This window comes from Triticum aestivum, chromosome 7A, assembly GCF_018294505.1.
Source record: "Triticum aestivum cultivar Chinese Spring chromosome 7A, IWGSC CS RefSeq v2.1, whole genome shotgun sequence".
In the NCBI taxonomy this organism is placed as follows: domain Eukaryota; kingdom Viridiplantae; phylum Streptophyta; class Magnoliopsida; order Poales; family Poaceae; genus Triticum; species Triticum aestivum.
Window position 1 is genome coordinate 37,989,171 of NC_057812.1, and position 5,789 is coordinate 37,994,959.

The following is a 5,789-nucleotide window of genomic DNA, read 5'->3' on the forward strand; positions in this document are numbered from 1 at the left end:
GAGGTGCCGCCGACGCGACCACCAGGCCTTCCATGCCGCCGCCGCAACCACCAGGCCCTCCACGCCGCCGACGACGATCCAAAGGCAGATGGCGTGCCGCCGACCGCAGTGCCGCCGCCGCCCGAACATGGCTGGCCGCCACGCACGCAGCCCGTGCCGCCTCTGACGCCGCCGCGCCACAGCCATCGCCGTCGTGCCGATCGGATCGGACACGCCTCCACATGATTCGGGGCCCCGCACAACCCCAAAGCCGCGCGAGAGGCGATGTCCTTTGCCACGGCCATCGGCCCCCGGGCTTCGACCGGCGGCGTCCCCTAGCGGCGGTGGAGGGAGGGGAGGAGGGAGTGTGTGCCCCCGGCGGCTGGGTTCAGGGCGCCACCTGACTCGCCCTAGCGGGGACAACGCAGCGCACGGTCAGATGACAGCAGCTTTTTCCTGATATGAGGCACGGCTCACCGGCCATGCAGATTATTCAACGAAGCGGGGGAGGTTGCATCTGAATGTTCTGATAATATTCTGATCTTGTTGTTTCCGTCCCCCTTTTATTTCACGGAACAACTGTCGTCGTCTTCATTCTGTCAGTCGCCTTCCATTGTCAGCAAAGCATAGCAACGGCAGCAAGTTCGTCAGCAAAGTTGTCAATTCGTCCAGCTGGGAGGGACCCTCGTAGTCATATTTCAGAGGACACTCGTCCAGTTGTAGAAAATAAGAACGGAGACAACCGGGCGGTTTTATATATGGCAAACATGAAGCACTTGGTTTCCCGAGAGACTACCGCTACAATGTTCACGACCTGGCCTGCGCGGAGGCACGCTTGCAGCTCCCTCTTCTGCCACCTCCATGGCGCCGGGAGCGCCATGCTGTACCGCGTGCTGGACGCGGTGACGTCGGTGAAATGCGAGACGCGGCGGGCTCGCAAGCAGATCAAGGTGCTCGAGGCCCTGGACGTGGCCGGGACGCAGCTGTACCACTTCACCACCATCGTCATCGCCGGCATGGGCTTCTTCACCGACGCCTACGACCTGTTCTCGGTCTCCCTCATCGCCGACCTCCTGGGCCGCATCTACTACCACTCGGCGGACGGCAGGCTCCCCGGTAACGTTGCCGGCGCCGTCAGCGGCGTGGCGCTCTGCGGCACCGTCCTGGGGCAGCTCTTCTTCGGCTGGCTCGGCGACAGGATGGGGCGGAAGCGGATCTACGGCGTCACGCTCAAGCTCATGGTGGTGTGCTCGTTCGCGTCCGGCCTCTCCTTCCACAACGAGCCCAAGTGCGTGGTGGCCACGTTGTGCTTCTTCCGCTTCTGGCTCGGCTTTGGTGTCGGCGGCGACTACCCGCTCTCGGCGACTATCATGTCGGAGTATGCCAACAAGAGGACTCGCGGCGCCTTCATCGCAGCGGTCTTTGCTATGCAGGTGTGTAAGTAAAACATCACAATATTTCTTGAAGCCTGTGCTGCATCTCATTCTTAATCTACAGCCTCCTTCTCTTTTCTCCCATCTAAGAGCATCTTCAACAGGCGTCAAAAAACTGCTCCGCACAATAAAATTCGGGTTTTTTCAGCGCCGGACAGCTATAGCAAAAGCTGTAAAATAGTGCGCGCGCTATAAAGCGTTGGGTGTGCGCTGAAAAACGCTATCACATGCTCCAAATTTATGGCGCCGAATTGCGCGCGCTTCACAATTTACAGTGCGTGTTTTTTGGACGCATGTTTTTGAGCATCTGGTAAAACAATGTTGGGTCCGGCGCGCTAAAAGTGCTATAGTGACGCGCTAAAACTATTTTAGTGCGCGAAACTTTTGTGTGCATGTTGGAGATCTCTAACTTAGTAAAAGATAATATTCTAATCATTACCTTATTATACTTGCCCTGCATAAAAGGGTCTTGGAAACCTTGCTGCTGGGGCTGTTGTTCTGGTGCTCTCTGCGAGATTCAAGAACACGGCCGCATACAAGACTGATCAGCTTGGGCAAGCGGACTACGTGTGGCGCATCGTACTCATGCTCGGCGCGGTTCCTGCCCTCCTCACCTACTACTGGCGCATGAAGATGCCCGAGACGGCGCGCTACACGGCGCTCGTCGCCAAGAACCTCAAGCTAGCGGCATCGGACATGGCCGCGATCCTCGACATCAACTTCGTGTCGGAGGTGGAGGCGGACGCCATCGTCAAGCAGGATGAGTTCGGTCTCTTCTCCATGGAGTTCCTTCACAAGCATGGCCGCCAGCCCTCTGGAGCAGACCTACAAGATAGCCCGCACGCAGGCCATCATCGTGGTCGGCGGTTCCCTGCCAGGGTACTTCCTCACCGTCCTCTTCGTCGACCGCATCGGCCGCATCAAGATCCAGCTCATGGGGTTCACCATGATGACCATCTTCATGATCGGGCTCGCCGCGCCCTACAAGTTCTGGTCCAAGCCCAGCATGCACGCAGGCTTCGCCGTCATGTATGCCTTGATCCTCTTCTTCGCAAACTTCGGCCCCAACTCCACCACCTTCATCCTTCCCACAGAGATCTTCCCGACGCGGCTGCGGTCGACGTGTAATGGCATATCTGCTGCCGGGGGAAAGTGTGGTGCCATCATCGGTGTTCTCTGGTTCCAGTATTCTCATACGAGTATCCGGAGCTCTCTTCTTCTGCTCGCAGGGTGCAATCTGGTTGGAGTTATGTTCACTCTTGCCTTGCCTGAGTCCAAAGGGATGTCACTCGAGGATATCACCGGGGAAATGGAAGAAGAAAGCGAACCACCTGAAGAATCTGCAACGGTTGTTGAAGCTGAGTTCATCCACAGCGTGGAAATTTCGTAACAAGTACCGTCCATCCTGGCCCGTTGCTGATCTTAGTGTCCACTCATCAAAATTACTCAAACATTGAGAACTTGTATCTTTGAGATGTTTGGGTATATATAGTGTTCACTGTGACATGAGATGGGATAGACTCCAAGCAAAGTGGTAATAAGATAACAAAAATTAGGCATCACGAATAATAGAGCAAATTTCTCTTTTACCCATTTATGACAGTTTCATCGGTTTTACCCCTTCTAAACTTGAACCTTAATATAACAGTAATGGCCGGGCCGATCATCATCCGGAGAATTGCATAGCTGCACCGCTTCCTAAGGGTCGCTTTTGAATATTACATGGCTCCACCCCATATAGAGAATGTAGTTCGATGCCATCCCTTAATTCCCAATGCCTCCATCGCTTGGTTCACCAGAAACCGCCCAAGCCGGAGGAGCAGTGGCCCATTTGACATGGAAAAGTCCAAAATAGACCTTAAACTTGTAGACGAAAGCTAAATCAAACACTGAATTTTGAATCCCAAAATTGGCACTCTGAACTTATCAATCCCAGTTTATTCTGAACCTTGAGAGTGTTTACCTTGTACACTGAGTCGAGCCAACCCATTAATGCAGTCGCTCACGCAGCTCATGCATAGTTGTAGGTTCGCTTGTTCTGTCTGTTATTTCTCCTTCTTCCTTTTGCTTTTCTTGATTTTTCATCTGTTTTCTTCGGTTTTCTTTTTTCCTTCGTTATAATTATTGCTTTCACTTGTTTTTATTTCTTTTTCTTCGTTATATTATTGGTTTTCTTTTGTTTCTTTATTTATTTTATTTGTATTTTTTTCTTTACTTTTTTCTTTGCTAGTTTTAATTGGTTCTTTTACACATGTCTACTTTTTCTCACTATACAATGTACATTTTTAGCGCACATGTGTAATGATTTTTTTAATGAACTTTGAACATTTTTAAAGTACATACAGTATATATTTTTTAAAATCCATGTTTTTAGCACTTTTATGAATACACGGTAACATTTTTTGAAATATATGTTGTGCAATTTTTATGACAATAAACATAATTTTAAACTTCTCTAAAATACTTCTAAAAAACATTACAAATTTTTTTAATACACTTTGGACAATTTTCAAATACATTATGTAAAAAAATGAAAAGACATATTTTCAGCACTTTTTTTAATACACGGTAATATTTTTCGAAATACACATTGTATATTTTCTTAGTAACAATAGAACATATTAACTTCCCTAAAAAACATATTTTGGCATACACGGTAACATTTTTTGGACTTCCCTAAAAAAATCTTCAAAAAACTTATCTAAAAAACACAGTAACCTATTTTAAACATTCTAAAAAAACTTCCCGAAAACATGTATATTTTTTAATAAACGGAATTTTATTTTAAACTTCCCAAAAAAAACTTGCTCAAAGAAAAACTTCCCAAAATACACGGTAATCTTCCTCAAAAAAACAACTTCCCACAAATACATATTTTAACTACACAAAGCATATGAGGACTAACACCAGCGACCTCACACTCGAGGTACGCAGGTAGCCACTCGCCCTAACGACCACCGGTGTTGATTGGTAGCGCAGCCTATATAAGAACACAGAAACACATTCATATATAAAAACATTTATGAAAAAAAATCAAAACATTCCTTCAAAAATTGTGGACAATTTTGAAATGCCGAGTTTTTCAAAAATTTATGAAATTCCAGAAACATTATTTAAGCAATTTGCACAATTTTTGAAAATCTGAAACATTTTTCATAGCATGTAAAAACTTTTGGAATTCTGGACGTTTATTGAAAAATGTGATTTTTAAAAATCGTGAATAGTTTTTGAAAATGCAATAGAATTTCAAAATTCCAAATATTTTTTCCAAAACACAAAAGGAATTGAATTCATGCCAAAAAAATAAAAAAAGGGACATTTTTTTAACCTCTGAGCAATTTTAGAAATGCGCGAACATTTTTTTAAACTTCATGAATTCTTGTTGTGGTATAGTGGCCGGCCCAATTTCTTGTCCGTAAGAGTAGCAGGTAATCCCGGTCGGGGTGGTAGTATTCCCAGTCTCGATTCGAGGAACGGAATACAGGTCCATGATAGAACACAGACCGGTAAGAGAAAGGAAAGTAAGCATAGTCTTCATTGAACCGGAAGAACAGTTTGATTTTCCGTCAAGGGCAATTAGCTAGAGCAGCAGGTGCTGTAGTGAAACTCATTGCAAAAGAGGGTAAATCGGCCACTTTAAGATTACCATCTGGGGAGGTCCGTTTAGTATCCCAAAACTGCTTAGCAACAGTCGGACAAGTGGGAAGCATAGATTGCTGTCAACAAAGAGTTTTATTAGTATTTAGTTAGGTATTTGCATTCAAAATAAGAAAAGAGAACTATTAAGAACTTGTAAAATAAGGATTAGGAATTAATTTGGGAAAGTATACAGAAAAGACAGTTCTTTTCAATTTTGATTATCTATATATTAGTTCATTTCTATTTCTAGATATCTATTTCTATATATTAGTATTAGTGTGCCAAATAGGTCTAGGGTCCAAAATAGACCGGGATTACAAGTTCGGAGTGCCAATTTCTGGGATTCAAAGTTCAAGTTTTGATTTATTTTTCATCTACCACTTCAAGGCATGTTTTGGACTTTCTTCATTTGACATTGGTTGGGCCAATTGAGATAGCACGGCAAACGAGGGCAATCAGGTTATGCAGGATGATAAAACGATATGGTGCATCATGAGCCTGATCAGGCGGTTGAGGGCGCCAAAATATTCTAGGTGGACGTAGATAGCTCAGTTTTACTTTTTTAATGACAAGGGATAATTAGTTACATCGGTATTTATGGTGCTATTACTTATAATCTAGACATGACACTTTTCTAGAACATCTAGACTAGACACTTGGATAACTACATCGGTACCGGTCAAAGTAATTTGTGAAGCTATTTGACCGGCCCATATATAGAGCAACATCTAGGCGTTT

At 45.5% G+C, this 5,789-nt stretch overlaps 1 pseudogene; it reads left to right on the plus strand.

Annotated features, from left to right (window-relative positions):
* The first annotated feature begins 782 nt into the window (after positions 1 to 782).
* Positions 783 to 2,802, plus strand: LOC123152921 (probable inorganic phosphate transporter 1-4; annotated as a pseudogene).
* Positions 2,803 to 5,789: the final 2,987 nt, after the last annotated feature.